Below are 26,984 nucleotides of genomic sequence, written 5' to 3' on the forward strand. Positions count from 1 at the left end.
TTAGTCTCTGACATAGTGGAAATTTGTTTGTGAAGGGCACCAACATTAGAGTAACTTGGGGGAGAATAATTTCAAATAGACCATTTCCATTTAATGATGGAAGCTGCTTATGCCCTACCCATCTGTTGTATCATCCAACTCATAATACATGATTGGATGACCCACCATCATCTGGTCAGTAGCAGTTAGTACCCAGGAATAGGTGGATGACCCCCTTTCAGCAGTGCTTGATAAATGCTTGTTTTGGTCCCCTTGACCATATCTCCCTCCTCCTCTTAGTATAGTTACTAAGTCTTTAAGTAGCTAGTGAAACAATAATAGGAAGTAAGCTTGCAAAAGGAGAACTGTCCCACAAATTAAGGGAGCATAACAGTTACTTGTAAACTGTCTCATAAATTAGGGGATAGGAGCCATTGGCAACTACCTCATAAATTAACTGAAGCTCCATCCTGAGATTATGTGCTAAATTAGGGGAAGCCGGCTAGGCCTAATGCAATGGCTCCTCTGTCAGTTAACTGTCCTCAGTCTATATAAGATGGAGATAAGTTCTAGTAAAACCAGCAACACATTATGCAAATGAACCAACCTTAAGGTGTCCATAACTTTGAGATGATGTTGTTATGGTGATGCACTAAGCCAAAGGTGGCTTGGATAAGAGTTAACCTGTCTCCCCCCTACTCCCCCTAACCACCAAAACCTTATAAAAAGAGACCCCCCACAGTCCTGTTCATGGAGCACTCCTCCACCTGCTACCTCTCCATGATGCCTTAATGCTCTCAACAACCATACCTGGTTATGTAAGTAACTCTCTGTGCCCTGCTTCTTTCACCATTCTCTTCCCCATGCTGGCTCTCTCTCTCCACCACCCTATCCTCCATGCTTACATTGTCTGCCTCTATCTTCTCTGTGCCTTATTAAACTGTAATGGAACCTTTACTCTCTACTTGCTGTGACTGTGGTCTTTCCTGGTGAATATCCAAAGAACCAGGCAAGCTTGCCCTGACCCGACTTTCAGTCCCTTTCCTTAGCTCATAAACCAGAAGAACCAGGGCTGAGACTTATTCTGTCCCACAGTTGCCCTTAGCTTGGATGAGCATGGAGTCAAGGTAAAAAGCAAGGGTGGAGGGATGAATCTCTGACCCCCTTTCAGGAGGAACTTTTTTATTGTTGGGTCATAATAAATTGATTAACAATTCATTATAGATGTTTAACAAATGTTTATTGAAAAAACTGGGGTAGCTAAGTGGTACAGTGGATAGAGCTCTGGGCCTGGAGTCTGGAAGACCTGAGTTCAAATTTGGCCTCAGACACTAATTGTGTAACCTTGGGCAAGTCACTCAACCCTGCTTGTCTCAGTTTCCTCATCTGTAAAATGAGCTGGAGAAGGAAATGACAAATCACTCCAGTTTCTCTGCCAAGAAAACCCCAAGTGGGGTCATAAGGAATCAGACATGACTGAAAAAACTGCACAACACTGAAGAGACGTTGGCTTGAGCTCTTTTTGTGACAACTAAAAATTGGAAATTGAGGGGCTGCCCGTCAATTGAGGAATGGCTGAACAAGTTGTGGTATACAATTGTAATGAAATTTTATTGTGCCATAAGAAATGAGGAATAGGATGATTTCGGAAAAACGTGGAAAGACTTACATGAACCTGATACAAAATGAAGTGAGAAGAACCAAGAGAACATTGTGCACAATAACAGTAACATTGTATGGTATAGAATTGTGAAGAACTTTGCTATTCTCACAATACAGTGATCCAAGACAATCCCATAGGACTCATGATGAAAAATGCTACCTGCCTCTGCAGAAAGAAATAATGTCTGAATACAGACTGAAGCATACTATTTCCTTCCTTCCTTCCTTCCTTCCTTCCTTCCTTCCTTCCTTCCTTCCTTCCTTCCTTCCTTCCTTCCTTCCTTCTTTCCTTCCTTCCTTCCTTCTTTCCTTCCTTCCTCCCGCCTTCTCTCTTTCTTTCTCTCTCTCTCTTTCTGTCTTCCTTCCTTCCTTCCTTCCTTCCTCCCTTCTTTCCTTTTGTTCTTTCATTCTTCTTTTTTCTGAGTCTTCTTGCAGGGAATGACTAATATGGAAAGGTTTTACATGATTGCACATGTATAACCTATATCAAATTGCTTACTGTCTCAGAGAGGGGAAAGGGGAAGAAGGGATAGAATTTGGAAGTCAAAACTTTTTTTAAAAAAAAGAATGTTTAAGTTGTTTTTACATGTAATTGAGGGGGAATAAATATTATGACAGAGAGACAGACCGACCTTGACTTGAATACTTCTTCTGATGCTAGCTATGAATACCACAGTATTTTTATCTAAAAAATGAGGCTGATAATATCCCCACAGTGCCCACTTCACAAGATTTCTTGTGAATTTCAAATGGGATGACACATGTGAAGTGCTATATCAAAACTTCCAGGATTGACTATATATTGAAGTATTATTATTGCTGCTATAATGATAACTATTATTTTCATCACAGAGATTGCCTTTGTGAGGTTTCTGAGATCGCCGTTCCATCATGGCATGGAAGAGCACACTTAGTGGCTTCTGAATGTCCCCGTCAGCCTTAAGTTTCTACTTTGTTTAAAGCAAGAGTTTCTTGTTATGTTCTTGGGCTTGACAAGAGACAAGACAGCTTCTCACAGGCCCCACCACTCCCATCCCGAGGGCAGAGAGTGAAAGGAAGAAGCTTCCGGTGCCACCCTGGGAAAATCATATTAATAAGTCACACTGGTATGGTGCTTTAAGAGAGCAAATTGCTTTTCCTGCATGCAGAAAAAAAGAAACACAAAAAGCTCCCCCCAACCCCCCCAACCCTTAGTTCCTGTGGGAAACGGGTAGCTAATTCTTCCCTCTTTAATCCCTCTTCTTTCCTCCAAATCCCTCCTCCTCCAATCTGCATGAGAAGGGCAAACTGTAAACCAGTGAAGTGAATCAGCCCAGCCCACCTGCTCAAAGCCACAGGGGTGAATTTTCCGACTTTTAGATTAAAATGGAAAGCACCAACCTCTTAGCGGGTCCTTCGATGCCTCGGGGCATCAGTGTTCACAGGACATCTGACACCTGCCTAGTCTCCTGGACTGTGGGAAGTGTTAGCAGAAAAGGAGCTGGAGGAATGGAGAGCTTGAAGGCTGCAGCCGCTTTGGCTTTCATTTTTAAGGTGTCTGTCCTGTTCAGGTTTAAGTGACTATAGTGATCACTGTCAAGTTCAGCAGTCAGGTCATTAACAAGGTCAATCGGCCTTGCTAATAACCTGCTGTTATAGTGGAGGTGGGGATGACAATCACGAGTAGTGACCACTGTGGATTTTCTTTGTATAATCATTGGATTTAGAGCTAGAAGAGCTGTTAGAGATCGTCTAAATCATTGTTTAGGTTTGATGTTTGTCAACTTCACAATAATAAAAGTTGAGAGAGAATGATAGAGGAAGGGAGAGGGAGCAGAGAGAGGGGAGAGGGAGGGAAAAGAGAGAGACAGAGAGGGGAAGGAGGGAGAGGCGAGGAGAGGAGAGGAGGGAGGGGAGGGGGGAGAGAGAGAGAGAGAGAGAGAGAGAGAGAGAGAGAGAGAGAGAGAGAGAGAGAGAGAAAGAGAGAGAGAGAGCAAGTCTAATCTCATTTTATAAATGAGGAAATGGATACTCAAAGAGTGTCATCCCAGGCCAGCCATGTAGATTCCTTCATTCCTCTCTGGGATCCTCTCCAGACACTCCTAACTTCTTTCTCCATCAAGGCCCTAGGAGTACATTCTTCCCTCACCCCCTTCTTCCTCACTCCTAGTTTTTTAGCTCCCTTTTGTGTCCCGTCACCCATCAGAACGTAAGTCTCTTGAGGACAGGGACAGTCTTTGTTTTTTGTTTCTATCTATATTCTCAGCACAGCACGGAGTCTGGAACCTAGTAAGTGCTTAATAAATACTTATTGACTTGACTGGGCACAACCAGTAGGAAATTAGCAGAGCCAACCCTTCTGAGGGTCTTCTGAGGTCCCCAAATCCACCTGCTCACCTATAAAGGAGACCTACAGTATAGCACCCAAATGCTCTTTCCAGTAATTTTCATCTATGTGACTTCTAGGGATTGGAGAGTCTGAAAAGCTAAAACAAGCAAAAAAAAAAAACAACCAAAAACTCAACCCCTTGGCTGGTAGAGGTTTTATACAATGGCACAATGGCAAAGGGGGTCAATTTGATTTCTTCCTCTGGCTCCTCTGTGATCCATGGAAATTCTAACACTGTCTCTGGACTCCAGCAGAGGTGAAAATATTAGAATGTTATCGGTACCTCTGATACTGTCATAAAAAAATGTAGATGGCGCCTCAGACCTTGCGTTACAGTAGATAATAAGAACATAGATTTAGAGCTGAAAGGTCATCTAGTCCAACCCTTTCATTTTACAGGTGAGGAAATGTAGGTGAAGTGACTTGCCCAAGGTCACCCCCTCCCCATGCTCTCACTCCAGGGATCGGTTCCAGTATATTTGTTTGTAAGACTGTGCTCAATGATTGCTGGGAATTAGGCAGGAGACAGGGTGAGAGGGCTGGAAGTCCCGAGTGTGAGCGCTGAGCTGATCCGACATTATTACCTCAGACATCTGCTTCAGAAAGTAATTATCTCTACCTTCCCCACATTTCTGTTTTCAACACATAAACAAGGCCTGGGAAAGTTTTACCAGACAAAAAGCATTTAAGCTCCGTTTGCTGTATCGATGTTTTTGGGAATGCTTTCTGTTTTACAACTGGAGGCCTGCATCTTCTAGAAAAGGTCACCTGCATTTGGGGAAAGTTGGAGTTCACTTTTCCCAATTTCTCCTGAGTAATGTAATGGGAGGTGGTTGTGATTTGAAATACCAGCTGACCTTGCCTGGAGGACACACAAAGGATTTCCTCCGGGAGTTTGCCTTTGATCAAAATAAACTCAAAGAAAAAACCAAGAATTCCTTCCCTCTCTCTCTCCTTTCCTTCCTTCCTCCCTTCCTTCCTTCCTCCCTTCCTTCCTTCCTTCCTTTCTCTCTTCCTTCCTTTCTTTTTTCCTTCCTCCCTTCCTTCCTTCCTCCCTTCCTTCCTTCCTCCCTTCCTTCCTTCCTTCCTCCCTTCCTTCCTTCCTTCCTTCCTCCCTTCCTTCCTTCTTTGACACACAGGTAAATAACTACATGAATGAGATAGACAGTGTATTCTAAAATTTCAGAGCAGACAAAGATCATGTTTAGCTGTGATGATCATGGAAGAGGTCGCCTTCGGCTCAGACTTAGGGTGGCCAGCTTGGGAAGGACATTGAGTGGGAATCTAAGGAGTTTGCTTTTCATTCTCTTGGTAGTGGGGAGCCAATGATTTTTGTGAGCGAGAGGGCGGCATGATGAAAGTGCCGTTTTAGGACATTTGTTTTTCTCAGAATGGATTAGTGTGTTTGTGTATGTGTGTATGTGGTGGGGAGAAAAGAGTAGGGACTGTAGACTAGGAGAGTAGTTGGACAGATCAGATGAGAAGATTACAAATTCCTGAACTCAGGTCCATAGAATCTCATTGGTTTTAGGCTCAAAGGGGCTATAGAGGTCACCTACTGCCTTAATTTTAAATGAGAATACGATGAGCTCTGGAGCCCAAGATAACACAGATGTTAAGGAGCAAAGTGAAAATGCATGGGATCTCAGACTCAAAGCTCTAGAGCTCAGGCCCAGAGGCCAGGATGCCCTTATCCTCTTCCTTGGCAGTAGGAACTGGAAAGAACTCCACATGCAGGGGAACAAAAGAAAAATAAAATGAAACCGTATCTTGAACAAGTTCATTAGAGGTCAGCTGAAAACATCCTATGTGCCTAAGGATAGATAGGTGAGGAGATAACTTGGAGTCTAAAATACTTGAATGATTCTGTGAAGGCTTAATTCAATCTGGTGGCCTGACATTGTTTAGAAAAACAATCCTTGGACAGAATGAGTTTCTCATTTTTTAGCTGGAAAGCTTGGGGGTCATGTGTCAGAGCTTGCAATAGGGCAAGGAAGTGGCTTGCTCTGGCTCCTCTGTGGGTGGCTTTAAATTTATTCCTTCCTTTCCTCTCCTTCATCCCCTCTTCCCTTTTCTCCCTCCTACTCTTCCTTTGCCAATTGCTCTTAGCACATGGAGGCCGTCAGCTGGCGAGTTTCCTGGTTGTGGGGGAGTCTGAGGAGGTAGGTCGGATATCAGCTGGGACCTTGCAGGCAGGGCTCAGGGGTGGGCTACCAGGCCTGGCCTATGGCCAGGACTAAATCTTGAGCTGGGGCTGGAGTCACAGCTGTGGGATAGGAAATAGAAGATGCATCAAACAATCTGTAATGAGCCGCAGGCTTAGGGGAAGGTAACACTTTGCAGTTGAAGTATGGAGGCCCTGCAAGAAAGAGCTCTGGCTCTTCCGTTGACTCAGCTGTGTTTTTATGAAGCCAGATCTGTAGAATGAGGGTGGTGAGCATGGATGAGAAAGGAGTAGTTAATGTGTGAGTGTGTGTGTGTATGTGTGTGTGTACATGTATGTGTGCATGCATGTGCATGTGTGTGCTCGTGTGTGTATGTGTGTGCATGTACGTGTGCGTGTGCGTGTGTGTGTGTGTGTGTGTGTGTGTGCATGCGCGCAAATGGAGGAATCAATCTAATTCATCTCTGCCCTGCCCTCTCCCACCCCTCCCCAAGGTTCTTGGTAGATTCAACCTAAACCAGCCAAAATTAATTGCCTACTAGCCTGTCATCTACTCTGAAATCACCGAACAAACATAAATGTTGAAGAGATAAGTGATTTCTACTTTCCGTCGACATATGAATGACACGATGCACCAGTTAAGATGTAGGAGGGTATTCTCTCTGGGGAAAGATTGATGCATTTTTCCTTTTCAGCAACTTGAAAAAGACTGGAGAAATAAAGCTTTATTTGGGAAAATTACAATATCTTCTGAAGAGCATTTATGAAACACAGTGTGACAATTCTACTAGTGACCTTACATCTTGTCCTCCCCACGAGTAGTGGTGTTGAGAGAAAACCTGCAGCAGCCTTGCAGATAAGCCACATGCCTGAGGTCAATGTCATCTTACCATAGAACAATGGTAAAGAGTATTGTTATGGTTCCATCCTCTGACTCCTACAAGCTGTGTTCTGAAACCTATGGCTCTCTCCTCAGAATAATGTTATTAAATGCATAAGATAAAATATGTGAGATGTTATATTGAAATATAATTTTCAAAATATTTCTTTTAGAAAAGTTCTAGGACCCTGGGTCTTTAAGAACTCCTCCCTTAAAGTGAGTTGGTCTTATGGGCTGATCATCTTTTGTGGGGGGATCTATGTAGTTACTCTCTGTAGGGGTTCTTAACCTGGGGTCCATGAACTTTTTCTTTTTTGGTGAGGCAATTGGGGTTAAGTGACTTGCCCAGGGTCATACAGCAGTGAGTTTCAAGTATCTGAGGCTGGATTTGAACACAGGTCCTCCTGACTCCAGGTCTGGTGTTCTAGCCGCTGTGCCACCTAGTCACCCTGCTCCATGAACTTTAAAAAAAAATTTGATGACTATTTCAAAATAATTGTCTTCCTTTGTATGCCTTTAAAATTTTTAAAATTAATTTCAAAACATCATTCTGAGAAGGGGTCCATAGGCTTTACCAGAATGCCTAAGGGGGACCATGATACTAAAAAAGGTCAAGAATCCTCTACTCTAGGAAGGGTATTTTGCAGTTTATCAGGAAAAGAGTCTGGGGAGAGAAGTAGATTGCATAATGCTGACTAGCTACCCAAACCTGGGATTGAGCACCTCACCATTCTGTGCCTCAGTTTCTTTATCTGTAATGGGCACAATGATGCTCATCTTATCCCTCCTACACTGCTGTTGTGAGGAAAGCACTTCATAAACTTAAAGAATCACCTCAGTATGAGTAATTGCTGTTATTAGTATAATAATTATCATTACTATAAGAAATGCAAATACCAGCATCAAGAAACAAGGATTTGTTTTGGCCTTCGTCTGAAACACACTTAGTGGAATTCCTTCTTCCCCCTTGCTTTCTTAAACCTGCTGGTGGGGGTAACAGTAAGTTTTCTAGATCCCAGGCAAATTCACCACAGTGGGCAGCCTAGGTCTGTGCAATCACATGACTCCTTATAACTAATTCCTGGGGGCGGCTCAATAAAAATGGAAAGAACCGATAAAATGACGCACGCTTCCCTACTTTAGGTGATCTCAGTCCAGACTCGGGAAAACCATGACTCAGTCTGAGGGGATGGGGAGATGGGGAACAGCCCACGCGGATGATTTCACCAACAAGAGGAAACTCCAGAGTCGGTTGGTCGTGGGCATATTCATCAATCTATTTAGATCGGATGGTGCGGTGCTGCTCTCCGTGACTCCCTTTCCTTTAGGGAATTTGAATGTACAAGGGCTTTAAAGTGGAGATAAAACAGCTTATGATTCATGTCCCTGTCTTTCTGAAGAGTTTCCCTGTATAGGCTCTGACAACCTCTGGAGTCACATGAAGGTTAAAACTATTCTTCCCCCAAAAGGAGAAGACGATTTCATTTTTCTATTCATTGTGTTTCTCCTTCAAACACACATGAATAGAGAGGTGATTTTTTTCCTTTTTTTCCCATTCTTAATAACAGTATATCTGTCCTATTTTCATTTGCTCAGGTCTGCTCTGCTGTTTCAGAAAATCAGTGATGAGATTCCCCAGGTAACCCTCAGCAGATGGCTCGGGTTCTGGTGGTCTTTGGGGTTTTCCTTGACTATAAGAACTCCCTAGATTGAGGGGGGAAGGGGCAGGTTGAGCAGCTCTGGAATTCGATGATACATTAAGTACATTCATTGAAATGGAATGCTTCCTCCTCCAGCCCACAGATTTTTTCACAGGTTCACAGATTTTCTTCCTCTGCTTAATCTTGGTTTTTTGTTCACTCCTGTTCTAAGACTCTGTGATATGGTTCTGAAGTCTCACATTGGCCTGTGCTGGAATTGATTGGGAATCATTAATTCTTTAGGTGATTAAAAGGGAGAGATGTGGGAGAGGGTATCTGTTAGTTGAATTACCCATACATGAATACACGTACACACATAGAGAAGCAAGTTCATTAAGTACAATTTCAGATTCAGATTCATTAAATAAAGGCCAGTGTCAGACTGGTCCATCCTAAGGAGCACTACTGTCATCTACGTTGGGATTATAGGAGTTAGAAGCAGAAAGGACCTTAGAAATCATCTGGTAACTTTACATTTTACCTGTGGTCCAGGAAGGAAGCCCTTCCCGTGAGGCTCAGTGACCTCCTGACCCCAAAGACAAGGTATTAGAATCCCACTCCCCATTCTCTGGCTCATTGCCCCCATGAGCATTGGGGAAAATCTCAAAGTTGAGGCATGTTTCATGTCTAGGGTTTCTCCTAAGAGGAATTAGCAGGGTCCTTTCTAGAAAAGGTACTAACTGAACAAAGTAGATATCAGGTATGGGACAGCTATTTATTTCCTCTACCATAATAACCATTTGTTTCTTATACTCTCCCAGAAGGTAAAGACATTTTAAACTGTTTTATGGATATTTCACATTTACCTCACATCCTCACTAAGTAACTGCTAAATCCAACTCTCCTGGAAAGTTATGGTATAGTTTAAACTTTTAAAATCTTTTTAGCTGCAACTTTCTTCAGATTGGGGGGGAGGGGGCATTTTCTCTTCCAAAAAGTTATACAAATTACATCTTGCTAGGCACCTGCTCCTTAACTCTCAAATTTTTGAGGTTACCAAACAGAGCTAGATGGGGACAGCTGGGTGGCACAGTGGAGGGAATGCTGGACCTGGGGTCAGGAAGACTCATCTTCCTGAGTTCAAATCTGACCTCAGACTCTTACTAGCTGTATGTCCTTGGGCAAGTCACTGCACCCTGTTTGCCTCAGTTTCCTCATTTGTAAAATGAGCTAGAGAAGAAAATGGCAAACCACTCCAGTATCTTTGTCAAGAAAACCTCATTGGGGTCACAAAGAGTCAGACACGACTGAACAATAACAACCACTTCTTTTTCTAAAACTAGTACCTTTCAAACTATCTTGCCATGGAGGATTAAAGAATTACTGTTAGAATAAACTTTAGAGATTATTTAGTGAAAATCTTCCATTTTATACATAAACAATCCTGAGGCCCAGACAGGAAGAAATGATTTGTCCAAGGTCACTAGTTAGTAAGTGGGAAAGGGGGTAGGAAGGAGGTTAGGATGGAGGTGGAGAGCAGAACCAAAGTCTATTTGCTCTAGTGACGACCAAGACTTCCCGAGCCAACTTCTTGGCCAAGTTATGTAAATGTTTTTAAACCGTTTCTCTGTTCTGTGAGCAGAACACATGGGCCGGGAATGTCAGATCCCATGGGAGGCAGAGAGGGAAGATACAAAGAGATGTCAGTGTGCATCCTACAGGGAAAAGCTGGAAGTTTGACCTAACTCTCTAAAGAAACTAATTTCTCCTCTTTCCCGGGAAGGGATCATCTACTTTTCACAGCAGTTATCCTCCAAAGTGTAGGTGGCTTGCTAAAGGGATTTCCAAGAATTCTGGTCTATCCAAGGGGATCAAAGCATTCTCTGTAATAGCTCATCAGTCCTTTAAACATCCCTAAGGGTTAGGGAGGCAGCCCGGGAGAGACAGGATAAGCCAGATGTTATTGTAGTCTTCTCCCCTCCTCCTTCCCCCCATCTCATTCCAATCATAGTGTTTTAGACCTAGGAGGCCCATTAGTGATCATCTAATCCAAAGGTTCTTAACCTGGGGTCCATGAACTTGTTTAAAAATGTTTATAACTCTATTTCAATATAATTGGTTCCTTTGTAATCCTATATATTTTATTATATGCATTTAAAAACATTATTCTGAGTATAGGTCCATAAGCTTGACTAGACTGCTAAAGGGGTCCAAGAACCCTTAATCTTGTCCCATCCCCTCTTTCTACTGATGGGGATACTGAGTCACTTGCCCAGAATTACATGGGCTATTAATAGTAGAGTCTGACCCAAGGCCTAGGTCTATTGTTTCCCCTTCATCTACTTTTTCTACTAGGGCAATATTTCTGTGGCTTCTTTATCTGAGTTGATGCTTTAGTACCTGGGACTGAGCTTGGATGACTTTGGAAGCTGAAGAAATATCACAAGACCCATTTCCATTTTTGTCTTGAAGATTTTGCTCCCTGCGTTCAGTAGTTTTTTTTTTAATTTTTGTGGCCTCCTCAAGTCTCCGTTCTTCTTCCTTTCCTTCAATTCCTTCCTTTTTCTTCCAACTTTCCAACCTTCCACTTCTTCCTGTCCCAAATGCTACCTCTAGTAGCTTTCTCTCTATTTCTTTCATGCCATTCTTGGATTGGTGGTAAGGGGAGAAGGACCAAAAGGAGAGAGGGAAAAGAGAAGGAGGGAGGAAGGAAAGAAGGAAGGGAGAGAAGAAAAAGAAAGATGGGAGGAAGGAAGGAAAGAAGGAAGGGAGAGGGGAAGAGAGGAAAGAAAGGAAGGAGGAAAGAAGGGAGAGAGGAAAAAGAGAAAGGGAGGAAGGAGAGAAAGGAGAGAGGAAGAGAGGAGAGAAGGGAGAGATGAAAGAAGGAAGGGAAAGAGGAAAAAGAAAGGAAGGAGGAAGGAGAGAAAGAGGGAGAAAAGAAGAGAGTAAAGAAGGGAAGGAGGAAGGCAGGGAGGAGAAGGCATCTGCCTTTAGAAAGGCACTGACTGACCTCCTTTAAGTTCCTTGAACAAAACCCTCCATCTCCCAAGTCTGGACATACTCACTGGCTGTCCTCCATACATGGAATGCTCTTCCTCCACATCTTCTTCCCCTAGCTTCCCTGTCTTCCTTCAAGTCCCAAATGTAATTCCCCCTTCTAAAGGAAGCCTTTCTTAAACCCTCTTAACTCAGCACCTTCCCTCTGTTGATTATTTCCTGATTATTTATCCCGTAGATAGTTCGTTTGTATATAATTACTTGCACATTGTCCCCCTCATCAGATTGTGACCTCTTCCAGGGCAGGGGCTGTCTTTTGCCTTTCTCTGAATCCCCAGCTCTTAGCACTGTGTGTGGCACCTAGCAGGCACTTAAATGTTTATTGACTAACAAAAATCTAAGGCAACTACTGATGACCCCTGGATGGAACAAAAATGTGAATGGAATTACCAGGGCATAGAGAAATGCTGTTGGGTAGCCCCTCAGTAGCAGCAGAAGCTGAAAGTTTTGCTTTCTCAAAACTGATAGCTGGTTTTCTTGTCTGGAGGATTTAAATGAGTATTCATCTCTCTGCCCCTTAGACTTCTATCTGCTTTCCCTCACTTTATGGAGTCTAGAGCTGACTCTAGAGATCATCTAGTCCTTTTACAGAGGTGGAAGCAGGCCTACAGAGGGAAAGTGACTTGCCCAGGATGATACATGATATAGTTTAATAGCAGACCTGGGATTAGGGCCCAGGTGCTTTCACCCCAAATCTGTCCATGTCACCTCCTTCCTCTTACTTTTCCTTCTTCTTCTTGTTCTTCAGCTCTTTCAATTCCATTTCAAATAGAAACAATGATTAAAAACAGTGAGTGTGTCTGGTGCAAGTAGACGTGCCCAGACTCTTAACTCTTCATTAAGTATTTGGCACAGGCTACCACATTGTGGGGTTGTGACGCGGAAAGAAAGCCACATTGCTGGCTCCCAGGATGTTCTGGGCCTGCCCTGCCCTCAGGTACTAATTCAGCCTGGCCGATTAGAAGAGGGGGAGGCCCAGGTGATGACAGGACTCCCCTGTGCTTCCTTGGCTAGTGCTTGTCCCCCATAAGCCCACCTTTCCAAATTGTAGAGAAATTAACTAAACTTCAGCTAATGCAGTAATGATTTGTAGTGAACAGCGAGATTCCCCCTGTAATTATGCATGAATTGATGTGTGATTTCCTAATGAGCTTAAGTGAAGAAATCATGGTTTTGTGATAAATGCTTTATATCTTAAAATGCCAGCAACACATATCTAATAAATTCAATCAGCTACTCTCATTCATAGAACATTTGCAATTACTATTTAACAGGCTGGCTTTCTCTCCTGCTTCTCTGCTTTGGATGATTGCAGAGTCTAAAAGTTCCCTTTTCATAAATAGGGCCATGAAAACTCATTATGTTGGAGTTTTTTTCTTAATGCTCTCATGAATGAGTTCATTTTGAAAGGCATTTGCACTTGGAGAGGCCAAGGACCTTCTTGTCTGAAAAATGTTGTGTACAAGCAGGGTGTTTGCCAGTTCAGGGACATTTGGACACGCAGTGAGCCAGGTTTCTCTCCGTGAGAACCGTAACATCCGTAACATCCCTAATGAACGATGCTCAAGCCTGTGGTATCAGCATATTGGAGAGAATGTTACAAGAAGTAAAATATGCTGTACTTTCTTGAGAAAATTACGAGGACCAATGAAATCAAGTGATGCTGGCCAGGGGTATCTAGTAGGTGGTGAAAGAAGACAGGTTTAAGTGAGGAGGGTGGTGGATGGTTACTCTACAGTTGTTTCCACTGGCAGAATTGTAACTAAGGTCTAGACCAGGTCTTGAGGCCTCATGTGGCCCTCTAGGTCCTCAAGCGCAGCCCTTTGATTGAATCCAAGTGGCTGCACTTGAGGACCTAGAGCCTCGAGGCTGCAGGTTTCCCACCCCTGGTCTAGAACAAAGATACTGAAATATGGAACGTACTGACAATACTTTTGTCCCTTGATAGGGGTGTCCCTCCCTGGCTTATTGGGATCCTGTCAGTGGTCTCCCCAATATAGGCCCAGTGGTATTCTACTGTCTCCATTTCTCTTTCTGGGTCAATCTTTCCTGCCACAGGGTTTTGTGCCCCCAGTCTAAGGATCCTCTCCTTTAATTGAATTTGCCTGAAGTTTCTTTGAGGTGCCTTTAGTTTCTTACTGGCCTAGGAGTGGAATATAATAGAATAAAAAGTCATAGACTTAGTCAAAAGGTCTAAGATCATATCCTGGCTGCCACACTTATTGAATCCTCCTTTAGGCAGGTAGGTGGGGGAGTGGCTAGAGCCCCGGGCCTGGAGTCAGGAAGACCTGACTTCAAATCTGGTCTCACACACTTCCTAGCTATGTGACCCTAGGGAAGTCACTCAACCACTGCCTACCTCAGTTTCCCCAACTGTAAAAGGGGGTTAATTATAACACCTGCCTCGGAGGGTTGTGGTAAGGATCAAAAGAGATAATATTTGTAGAGCACTTGGGGTAGTGCATGGCACACAATAAATACGTTATGAAATGCCTGTTCCCTCCCTCCTTCACTCCCCTTCCCATATCGCAGTGTTGTTAGGAAGATCAGATCTGATAATGCATGTTTGAAAATGTATGCAAAGCACTCTGGAAACTTAAAAGCATTATATAAACGTATATGACCGTCCTCTTCCTTCTCCTCTCAATGGTCCTGGAAAACTTGTTTTTCTGCTAGTATTCTTTGCTATTTAATGCCCCGGGAACTGTCATACAGGTAGACAAAATAACGACCTTTTGTAATAGAATAAAGGTGGTGGAACGTATAATCATCTTCCATAGAATCACCCAAAAGAAGCTGGGTGGCCTAGTAGGTAGGGTGCTGGGTTTGGAATCATAAGGATCTGCATTCAGATCTTGCTTCAGACGCTTAGGAGCTGTGTGACTCTGGGCAGGTTTTGCAACCCCTCTGTGCCTCAGTTTTTCTCATTTGTAAAGTGAGGGGGTTGAACTTGATGGCCTCAAAGGCTCCTTCCAGCTCTAAGTCTATGACCCTATGGAAGCATCCTCAAGAGAACTCCAGTAGCAGACGGGATGATGGCGACCAGAGGCACCTTATTCGTTGTGGTTTTGTTTCTGCTTGGGTCTTTACTTTTATGCGACATGTCGCTTAGTGATTATGAGTATTTATGACGATGACACATGTTAAAATGTTGTTCTTTGATTTTTATGGATCGGTGTTGGGTTGATGCGATGGTGGGCAGCGGGTTTGTTGCGATAAGGCTCTGGTTGTAATGTGATTTATGGGTTGAATTTTCCAAGATATTTCACCTTCAATATTTGTAGTATGAGAACCCGTCATTGGTAAATTTATGACAGGTAGTGAGCTCCCCATGCATTCTTATTGTTGCTGTGATTATTTGCATTATTATTACTGTGGTTATTAGCTTCATAACTTTGGGCAAGCCACCCAACCTCTCTTACGTTTCCTCATCAATAAAATACGGCTAATAACATTTATACTGCCTGCCTCACAGGACTCTTATGGGGCTTTGGAAGCCTTCAAATGGTATATAAATGTGGGTTAAACCTAAGCCTGAGTCGTGTGTGTGGGTCCAAAGTTGGGTGTTGTTTGTTCGACCTTTGTTTTTGAAGAGGACCAACGACATCATGGGTGATGTCTGGACTTGTGTGTGAACTGGAATTTAAGTGAGGCAGAGCTGTACAAAGTGGTCAGCCTCACCATCTCCTCCAGAGTCATTGAAGTCCAGTGGTAAGAAGCAAGACGAGACAACTGGAGATGGCCCAGGATACAACAGATGCCCTGGGCATCTTCAATGTCTGACCAAGCTCTAAGCCTCCACGGTACCTGCAACAGCCACCTTCATGGTCATTGGAACAAACTGTTGTCATCTGCTCATTCTGCCTGGGAAAGGCTTCACGGGCTTCGGGGTAGAGCCCCTCCTAACTTGCTGACTGGCCTGTTGGTTACCCTTACTAGATTAGCCCATCTGCTGAGAGGGTTTAATCTGCTGTGCTTGCTACAGCTTCTTGGAGCCATAGGTGAGAGTTGAGGGCCAGATGGACACCAAAGGTGGAAGAGCAGCCCCGAAAAGGGCTGGGTAAGCCCTCCCACCAGAGGGGCTAGTCCTTCTGAACACTCCACACACCCTAGTGGGGCAAGGTAAATGCCACAGAACCCCTGACTGCAGCAGTGGTCACCATGAATCTCATGGATGTAATAGGATTTGGGGCCCCTCAGTTTGGCAATTAAAGCCTCCTGCTGCACATAGGCTGTCACCTGCATTCCCAGACTAATTTCGTATTACTTCCCATCATGCACTTCATGTTCTAGCCGAACTGTTCCATTTGCTGTTTCCTGAATTTGACATTTCATCTCTTTCTTAAATCTTTATACAAGTTCTCCCCCACCCACCCCATCCTTAAAACACATTCCTTTCTCCTGTTAACTCCTTTGAATCCTTCCCTTCCTTCAAAGTCAACTCCTACTGGAAACCTTTCTGGAGCCCCCAAATCCTTCCTTCTTGCTCAAATTATCTCATACACACACACACACACACACACACACACACACGTGCACACACATACACACACACGTGTGCACACACACGCACATGCACACACGTGCACACACACATGCGTGCACACACACATACACACACGTGCACGCACACACACGCATATACACACATACGTATATACGTGCACCTGCCCTTCCTCAAGAAGTTAAGCTCCAGGAGGGTAGGTAGCATTTTCTGTTTTGTCTTCATATCTCCAGCACTCAGCACAGTGTCTCGCCCATAGTGCACAGTGCTCAGGGCAGTCTCCTTGCCATGGCTGTTATTTGAAGGAGCTTTCAAGATTCTTTAGCCCAACCTCTCAATTTTATGTTAAAGACGAGGAGACTGAAGAGTGATTTGCCCTGGGTTACACCGGTAGAAGATCTAGTCTAGAAGATGACAGTCTTTACAGTCAGCCCTTGAGCTTTCTCCTAAAGCAGCATAGCATATTTATACCATATTCTATATATATACATAGAATATATATACACACAAATATATTACATATTATAGATCTTATATATACTATATAAAATATATTATACACACAAATATATACATACATATATAATATGGACATATATAGTATATTTTATATAGTATATTACATTCAATTAAATATATGATATAAAATATACTATATATGTACATGTTATATGTGTGTATACGTATGTATGTGTATACATATATGCATATATACATGTGTATATACACATATATACATATATAAATAATATATAAAATATAAAATCAATCAGAAGCCCTGTGTTCAAGTTCCTGCTCCACCCCTTCCCTCCCTACCTTAGTTTCTCTATACCTATTTCCTCCTCGAGTTTCCTTCTCTATGTGGTTGAGTCAGAGCTGTAACTAAGAATTTTGAACCTGGAGCAAATAACATTGATGATGATAAAAATGAAGGTTTATATAGTGCTTCAAGCTTTTCAAGGTGCTTGATATATATTACCTCATTCAAGGCTCAAAAACCTTTGTGAGGTAGGTGCTGTTATCTGCTGAACCACAAACTGCCTCAGGTAAGCAGTGTCCATTGAGTAAGAGGCTGCCAGGAAGCCACTCCTGGGAAGCAGGGATTAGAAAATGGCAGAAAAGCAACTCACCAGACCTACTCATCTGGTAGCTTCCTAGTTTAACTAATGAAAACAATGCCCTCGAAATTTCTTATCTTTTACATGTGATTCCCTGAGGCAAACTCCAAGTTTCCTCACCCTAGTTAATAGCTCTGATTGAAGATCCCTTGCAGCTCTAACTCCTCCAACTTCCTAACTTCTTAACTTTTTTAGTAGCAGTTGGGTTGGAGAAGTAAATACTCTAATGTTGTTTGCCCCAAGCAAAATTGTGGAATGAGGGTGAAGTTTCCTTTGATGCCCCAACATTTCTTTAATTACTTCTTGCCCTTATTCTGTCTCATTAATTCTTTTTTTTTTTTAGTTTTCTTTTTAATTATTGCTTTCTCTCTTCATGGTTAATACTGCACCTCATCTGTTCAGGGCTTCCCACTATAGTAGCTTTACCTTGGCTTGTCCTCTAGGGTAGAATCACTGGGGAAAACTGCCAGAACTTTCTCTATTATCTCCCTTATATTCTCTCCCAGTCACTCCCTAACCCACACATACCACACATCAAAAGCATTACACTAGAAATGACAAATGCTAGAGGGGATATGGAAAAATAAGTACACTAATGAATTGTTGGTAGAGTTGTGACCTTGTCCAACCATTCTGGAGAACAATTTGGAACTGCCCAAAGGGATAGAAAACTGTGCATATCTTCTGACATAGTAATACCACTTCTTGGTCTGTATTTCAAAGAGATCAAAGAAAAGGGGAAAGGACCAACATGTATTAAAATATTCATAGCAGGTCTTTCTGTGGTGTGAAGAATTGGAAATTGAATGAATAGTCATCCAATGGGGAATGGCTGAACAAATGGTGGTATATGATTGTGATGGAACTATTGTGGCATAAGAAATTACAAAGGGGATGGTTTCAGAAAAACCTGGGAGGATTTATATGAACTGATGCAAAGTGAAACGAGCAGAACCAGGTTCATTGTACACAGTAACAGCAATATGATAATGATGATCAACTGTGAAAGACTTGGCTATTCTGATCAATACAATGATCCAATGTAATTCTGAAGGATTCATCATGAAAATTGCTATCCACTTCTAGAGAGAGAGCTGATGAATGTCGCATGCAAATTGAAGTATAATTTTCTCACTTTATTTTTCTTCCTTTTTGTGACATGGCCAATATGGAAATATGTTTTGCATGATATCACACGTATAGTGGATATCATATTACTTACCTTCTCAGTGGGTGGAGGGGAACTAGAGGGAGGGAGGGAATTTGGAACTCAAAATTTTTTAAGATGCTAAAAAACGAAACTAAAAAATAATAAAAGCATTAGGCTAAGACCTGTTTTTTGTCAGGATCCATTCTACAACTGCTTCTCAAGGTGTTCACCAGCTAATCTGATTAACTAAATTCTGCTCTGCTATTAATGGGCCCTTCTTTCCCTTCCAGATAACACCCTTGCTTTTAAGGAGAGTGCTGAAGATAATATCATGGTCCTAACTTTAGAGGTGAGAGTTTCAGGCTCCCTATGACGAGGGGGTAGAGAAAATGAGGTGGAGAGGCAATGTGTATTGGATAGAAGGACGGAAATAATTATTTACTAAGTGTCCCCAATGTGCTGGGCACTGTGCTGAGTTTTATGAATATTGTCTCATTTGATCCTGACAATAACCCTGGGAGGTAGGTGCTATTATTACCCACATCTTACAATTGAAGAAGCTCAGGTAGACCAAGGTTAAGTGACTTATCCAAGGTCACATAGCTAATAACTCTCTGAGGCTAAATTTGAACTCATGTCAGCCTAACTCCAGGCCCAGTTCTCTGTCTACTATTCAACCTAGTTACTTCTCTGCTGATTATTGGAGTCAAAAGATCTGGGTTCTAGCCTTGATTGTGCCACCACCCTTGGGTGTGTGACATGGGTACATAGAGCTAGAAAGGACCTTAGAAATCAAGTCCAACTCCCTCATTTTACAGATAGATTTACAGATACTTAACAGACAACCATAGAGAGCAAATGACTTTTCCAAGGTCATACAGGTAATATAATCCCCTTCCTTTACAAATAAGGAAACTGAGTCCCAGAGAAGGTTAAGCAATTTTCCTAATTCTGGTCAAAAGGGTGACAGTGTCAGGATGTGATCCCAGGTTTCTGACTCCAGACCTAGCACCCCTTCTATTGAAACATGCTCAAGATTTAGTTTCCTCAAATGTAAAATGGTGGAAGTTGGGGGTGGGTTTTAGATTAGTTGACCTCTAAAGTTACTTCTGGCACTAATAGTCAATGAATCCCTATGTGGGGGCATGAGATTAGCCCTTAAATAACACTGTATAGGTATTGGTTTAAAAAACATTGAATGAAAGTTCCTCAATTTCTCTGAGCCCTGGCAGCTAGCCTGGCACACAAGGCCTCTCTCAAATCACCTATTGTGATGGGTGGCTGTGGGAACCATAGCCGTCTTCTGTTAAGTTTAGATCTACTGAGGGTTGGTTTCCAGCCTGCCACTCACACCAGCACTGTTTGCAAGTGACAAGGAGCTGTTCCAGAGAAAGAAACCACTGAAGCCTTATTATTTCTTTTTCTGTGAGGTTTCCAAACCCCCTCAAAGCCTCTGGTTTCTTTCCTTCCATCTGAGCCTTTGTTTTCACCTATGCAAATGTAATTCATCCTGTAGGGGCTGCCACTATCAGGCCTTCAGTGAGATGGTTGGTTTTGAGCCAGAAGAGATCTTTGAGGTCCCTCTCATTTTACAGATGAGGGAAGTGGGGCCCAGGGACACTCAAGTATTAAGTAACAGAGATGGATTTTGAACCTGGACCCTCTGACTCCAAATCCAGCACCTTCCCCCCTGCTCCAGACTATAGAGTCACAGAATATTACTACTGAAAGGGATTCAAAGGCCATGTACTCCCCTCATTTTATGGAAGAGAAAACTAAATAACTTGACCAATTCAGGCAAGAGTTGTAGAGCTGAGCTTGAACCCAGATCCCTTGTCTCCAAATCGAATTCTCTTCCCCTGGCACCAAGATGGCCCGTGTCTATTTCCTCTGCCATCCATTTCATGAATGACAATCTTCTCCTTAACCAAGCTTGGGGAAGAATCTAGAACTCTCATTGAGGCCCCAAACCATGATCACACTTCTATTCATAGCCTGTTTATTATTCTTTGAAGAAGGTAGTATTTTAGAAAGCCACTTTATTTGGATAGGCAATTCACAATTGCACAAACTATGCAAATATCTGTAACCTCAGAGACTTTTGAAGAAAATCACTCCAATCTTTGTCCTGTGCAAACACATCTAAACATCCACTTTATTCTCTGTCCATTTTGCTTCCACTCCACTGTTCTGAACCCGGAGTCTGGCTAGGTTCCAAAGGACATCTGTGCGGGTGGCTGCATGCACTCGGCAGTTTGTAAGAACTGGCCCCGAAATAACCTTCTGCTTGAAGACTTTACCTGTCTAAATGAAACTCAAGAAAGGCTGGGAGCCCATTTTGAAATGACTAACATGGAAACAATTCCAAGGGGTATAATTTGGGATGCATCAAAGGGGGTGGTTAGAGAATACATTTGCTTCACTGGAAGTTTAAAGGAAATCAGAGATCAAAACAGGTTCATGCTCAGGAAGAAAATTAAGGAATGAAAAGCACATCATAGCGGCAGCAAATCCCAAATGGTTTTTTCAGAAAATTAATACATGGTAAAGTAAATCTCCTTCTTAATGGAAACGAATGTAGAATATTCCCGACTTTGTAAAGCAGACTTGAGTGTGAAAAGAGAAAATTGAAAAGTAGCTCCTTAGCTTTACATTTAAAAAAAGGTACAAGGGAGCAAGGATTCTTTCCCAAAATAAGCACCCATCTGGGTAAGTGATAACACTATCCCACAGACGGAGGGTTTTCTTTCAAACACAGATGCCAAGGGCTGAGAGAAAGGAAAGGAATCTCTGTTGCCTTCCTCCGCCTGGCCTCATCACAAGTTTTGAAAAAGTCAAGTATATTCAGTGCAGAAGTATCCACAATAAGACAGCATTTCAGGAATGATTGGGATGAAGAGAATTATGGGAAATGTCAGATAAAGATAAGTTTTTGTTGCCGTCTTCACCCCTAATGAAATCTTTATGCAAATGTGGGAGGGAATTCCTTAAGGAGAAATTTCATAATGGACTCCTCAGACAAGGAAAGAAACCTTTTCTAATTGATGGGACATGAACCAGAAAAAGAAATACTCGGTGTGTCATTTTTTGGTTTTTAATCTTTGGTCATAAAAACATGGTGGTCCTGGTGCTCCAGGGAACATTAGGTGGGTGGTGCTATGGGGCAATTGCCTCTGAGCTATGATGAGAATCCCTTACAATGCAGGAAATGGCATCCTTTTTACTATAGCTCAGATGTTTCTGGCGCTACTCCTACTTAAGGTTACCCCTTTACTACATGAGCTGCCAAGATTTGTCATCGCCCACCCCATGAAGGTAAACATTTAGGTCCAAATCTTTGTTCTTCCTGGATTCTCCCATATTCAGCTCTCTTTCAGGGAGCTGTTACATTGTTTTGTTTTTACTGTTTCTGTTTCAATTTTTCTTTTCTTTCTTTGTTAAGTTGTTTTTCAGTTGTGTCCTATTCTTTGTGACACGCTTTGGGGTTTTCTTGGCAAAGGTACTGGAGTGGTTTGCCATTTCCTTCTCCAGCTCATTTCACAGATGAGGAAACCAAGGCAAACAGGGTTAAATGACTTGCCCAGGGTCACACAGCTAGTGTCTGAAGTCACATCTGAACTCAGGAACTCAGAGCCGGTGCTCTGTGCCCTATGGAGCCATCTAGCGCTCCTTTTCCTTCTTTAGTGTTGCCTCTATCAGGTTGCTTGAATGCAGGAGATCTAGGGTGAGTAGCAACAGTCTTAAAGACACTTCAATGGTAGAACGTCCTCTGTAAGACCTTAAAGTCTTTAATATCAGGGAGTGGAGAATTGTAGGAGCAATAAACTAACCCCAATCCTCATGCAAGACAGGTTAGTTTTTCCTCACTTTCCTGCCTCCCCTCCTGGCAGGAATGAAAGTTTCCCTTGGAGAAGCATGCAGGAAGAAGAGGCTAGAGATGTCTATTCAGTCTGCTTTTGAGACACACCATGACAGCCCTCACCTTTCTATACTGGTCTCTTTTGTTACATGTGCATGTATACATACATACATGCATACATACATACATACCTAATGTAATGGGTGGGTGGGGATTAGCATCCACAAGCAAGGAAAAAAAGGCTTCATTTAGAGGTGACAATTCATTTCAACTTTGAATGAAACTAGGAATTCTAAGAAGTGGAGAAGAGGAGGAAGTTCAGTCCAGGCATGAGGAACAGCGTATGCAAAGGTGTGGAGGTAGGAATCCAAGAACTCTCCAACTCATGAAATAGCTACCAGTTCTGAAAGCACCTTCTTCTTAGGATCACTCTTTAGTGATATTGACTAAGAGAAAGATACACAAGAAAGAAAAAGTGGCGAGAGACAGGAGGTCCAATTGCAGGCTCACCTAGGCAAACACCTCTTGCAAGCTATAGCTAATGTTGCTGCTAGGGGTGGGAGTGGGAAGAAAGTATTTCTCTCCCTTTTGCCCTTGCCATTTGCAGAAAATCCAAGGGAGAACTGACCCTGGACCTATCCCATGAGCAAGCAGCCTGAATGATAGAGATGTCTTTCTATAGCTTTTCTAGCCTACTGAAGGTACGTCCTTCGTAACATTCAGTGATCAATCCTCTTTGACCCAACCCTGAATCATAAGGATGCATGAGGATCAATCAGGAGCTGCTACATTATCTCAGCAATGCCAAATATCTGTCCCTCAGCAAGAAGCCAGTGGGCATGCCCACCCCACGGATCCAGAGTGGGTGCTCCATAGGATTGTACCTGTCAAAGAGGCGGCATGTGAAACATCTGGAAAAGTTGTATAGATAATTAGTGCAGCAGGAGTTCAGAGAAGGGGGAGGTCCATAAGGGAATGGGAGGTGAGCTAGACCTTGAAAGATGACTAGATTTTGGACAGGCAGAAAGGAAGGGGAAGATATTTCAAAGAAAGAGAAAAGTATGAGGAAAAAAAGGCTTAGCACGTGTTAATGTGTGTGTGTGTGTGTGTGTGTGTGTGTGTGTGTGTGTGTTGGAAGGTAGCCAGATTGCTGTTAGTTTCTTTTCAGTAAAGGGCAGATTCCCACAAATAAGGGAGAAACACTAGAAGAATCGATACTATTGACGGATGTAAAATCTCCACTTTTAAGCCAGTTGCCATTCTGCTCATACTCTTGTCTATTTTCTCTGAGCTTCACAATCATGTTAGCATGGCTAAGACAGTCCTCTTGATCTGAAGTCACTTGTACGGTTCTGGACAGAACAACCAAGGCGTGGTGAATAATGCCTGCCTGTACCATGGGACTCAGCTGTGGCCAGTGAGTGTTCTCTAGATTCAACACTTCAGGAATCTGACTTGATCATCGGTGCATCAGAATAGGTATTCCCTCTACTGTCCCATATAGTAAACTCTCTGTAACTTATGGATGGCTTTGTGAGTGGCTGGGGTTGCATCTCACCTAGTAGAGAGCAGGGCACCGGGTGAATTGGGACCTGGACCAGTAGGTACCTTTGTACCTGCCTCAGACCTAGCACTGTACTTTGTATGTACCAGGTTGTTATTAGATGAAAAAGCAGAGTCATATTTATTTAGGCAGCTAGGCGGTTACTGGGGATAGCAAGCTGGACTTGTTGAGATTTAGCGGGGCTGGGACCCTGAAATAGCAACACGCAAGTCCTCCCCAAATGAATTCCACCCAAGCCTTTTTTCAGCCAAAGAAAAACAAAGTTCATTAAAGATCTGCCATATTGGCAAGACTCTTAAGGAATCTGAGCATTTGTATCACTAATGCTGGTTGGGCCAGATTGAATCTAAGCCCTTTCATGGAGACAAGATGGATCTTATACAAAGAAAGACTGTGGGAGGGATCTAGGGTTCACGAAGTAGTCTAGGATGATTGGAGAAGGGGTCTAGGGAGGATCGTGATGGGAATAGCCAGTAGTCTGGGGTGACTAGAGGTCAGAGGTTAAGGGTAACAGAAAATTGGGCATAGTGATAATGAAAAGCCAAGATTCAAGGAGAGTTCAAGAGAGTTTCCAGAACCTGTACTCCATCAGACTTAGAGTCAGGAAGACCCGAATGCAAATCCTGACTCAGGCTGGGTGACCCTGGGCAAGTTAAGCTTTCTTTGCCTCAGTTTCCCCATCAGTAAATGAAGGTAATAACGGCACTTTCCTCACCAGGTTGTGTGAGATAAGACGTGTAAAGTGCTTTATAAACCTTGTCTAGCCACTATTATTTTCTTAATTTCTATGTTTGGGCAGGGCAGCTTCTATTCTGTGGCCTTGCAGCATCTAACACAGGGTAATACGCCTGCTCTTTGCTCAATGGATAGGGGTTAATTGGTACAGATCCCTCCCTGTGCAGCCACATCTCAGCTGTCTAGAAGTTTCTTCTGCAGACGAGTGTCTTCCTGGTAATACGGACACGCTTTGTATTGGTCTCAAATCAGGATTTCTTTGGGGCAGGCAATTCCAGCTTCTAGTGCTGATTAGCGATTATTCTCTACTTCATATCCCTACAAATTGGAAAACTGAGAGATTAATAGCCCCTTGCCCAGCATTACACAGCTAACTTGTGTTAGAGGGCAGAACTTGAACCCAGGTCTTTCTTTTCTTTTATCCACAATCCGCCCTGCCCCTCAGTACCTACACATATGGTACTCAATGAAACACCTATTAAGAGCACTGCACAGGGACAGACAGTCAGTCAACCATGCAAGCCATGTGGGAAAAAAGGTAGAAAGGTAGGGGTTAGGGGCAGCTAGGTGGCATTGTAGATAGAGTACCAGCCCTGGAGTTAGGAGGATCTGAGTTCTAATCCAGCCTCAGATACTTGCTAGCTGTGTGACCCTGGACAAGTCACTTAACCACATCACCTCCAAAAAAAAGGGGTAGGGGTTAGTCAGATTGTGGAGGGCTTTGAATGCCACACTAAGGTATCTGTCTTTTATTTTAAAGCAGGGGTTCTTAGCTTTTTGTGTGTTTGTTGTGAACTCCTTTGAGAGTCTTGTCAAGATTATGGAACTCTTCTCAGAATGTTTTAAAATATTTTAAAAAAAACCAAGTTCTTGGATCCCAGGTTCAAAATTCCTGCTTGACAAAAGATCTTTGGATAGAAGATTGACATAATTATACTTGTGCCTTAGGAATATTGTTTCTTCAGTTTGTCCTTGGCCTAGGAAATATGGGGACTTGAAAACTGAATAACTCAAATAGATAAGGTGATATTATACTTATTATTGACCCAGAATAGGGGGGAGGGAAATGGTCCAAAAGAACTAAACTGGGTTCCCTCTCTTTTTTTAAAAAATTATATGATTCTTTAATATTCTTACTTCCAAACTGAGACAAATGCAATTATCATAGATTTTTGAGATTCTCATCCCAATTTACTACGTTATAGTGACTCATTTGGAGTTACACAGCAATCAGTGGCAAAGTTAATAAAGCTTTCCTAACATTACTTTAGCAATTACTTGATGCTTCAAGCAAAAAACTGTTTTAATCAAAGTCTCTTTTTAGTTGGGGGAGGTGACAAGGAGATGGAAGGGAAGTAATTTGCAAGCGATTTAAGGGGAGCGCTCACAGTTAGAATGGTTTTTTATGGGTAACATAGGGGCCTTTGGTTCTAGAGATCAAGAGCAAGGTAAAAGTTGTAGTTACTTTCACTGCTTTCATAACTCCTATAGTTTAAGGTACTTTAGAAGGCTAATAATACTTAACACCAAGCTGGGGTGAGGCAGGAGGAAGAGTGAGAGAGACCCAGATAAGGAAGGAGGAGGAGCTAGCCTGGGGTGGTAGAGGAGTGACTGGTTCTTTCCTCTCCACACCTTAGCCAGTGGCAAATAACTCCAATTAAAGCCAAGATCTCTAGACTTAATTATTCAGGTCCAATTAATAAAGTCAGAAGTAATCTAAAAACATGGATGCTCTCCAGCAAACTTGGATTTTACCTGGAATTTCTTCCCCTTTACTCTGCCTGGAAAAGGCCCATAAAATAAATACTGTTAGTAGTTTGAGCAACGGACTGGAAAAACAGAATGTCTAAGTCGAGTTGCCACTAGCAGTCTGGGAAAAATCGTGAGGATTGTGTTAGTAATTTCAAGTAAATGCAATGGGGCTTGGGGGTCGGGAATGGAGGGTGGGTGTTGAGAGAGAAGAAGGTGGGGGGAAGGAAAGAGAAAGAGAAAGAGGAAGAGGGAAGGAGGGAGAGAGACATACAGAGAGGGAGGGAGAGGGAAAGGGAGAGGGAAAAGAGAGAGAGAGAGACAGAGAGAGAGAGAGAGAGAGAGAGAGAGACAGAGAGAGAGAGAGAGAGAGAAGAGAGAGAGACAGAGAGAGAGACAGAGAGAGAGAGAGAGAGACAGAGAGAGACAGAGAGAGAGAGAGGGAGAGAGAGAGAGAGACAGAGAGAGAGAGAGAGAGAGAGAGAGAGACAGAGGAAGAGAGAGAGAGAGACAGAGAGAGAGAGAGAGACAGAGAGAGAGAGACAGAGAGAGAGA

The sequence above is a fragment of the Trichosurus vulpecula genome, chromosome 6 (genome assembly GCF_011100635.1).
Source record: "Trichosurus vulpecula isolate mTriVul1 chromosome 6, mTriVul1.pri, whole genome shotgun sequence".
Taxonomy (NCBI): Eukaryota; Metazoa; Chordata; class Mammalia; order Diprotodontia; family Phalangeridae; genus Trichosurus; species Trichosurus vulpecula.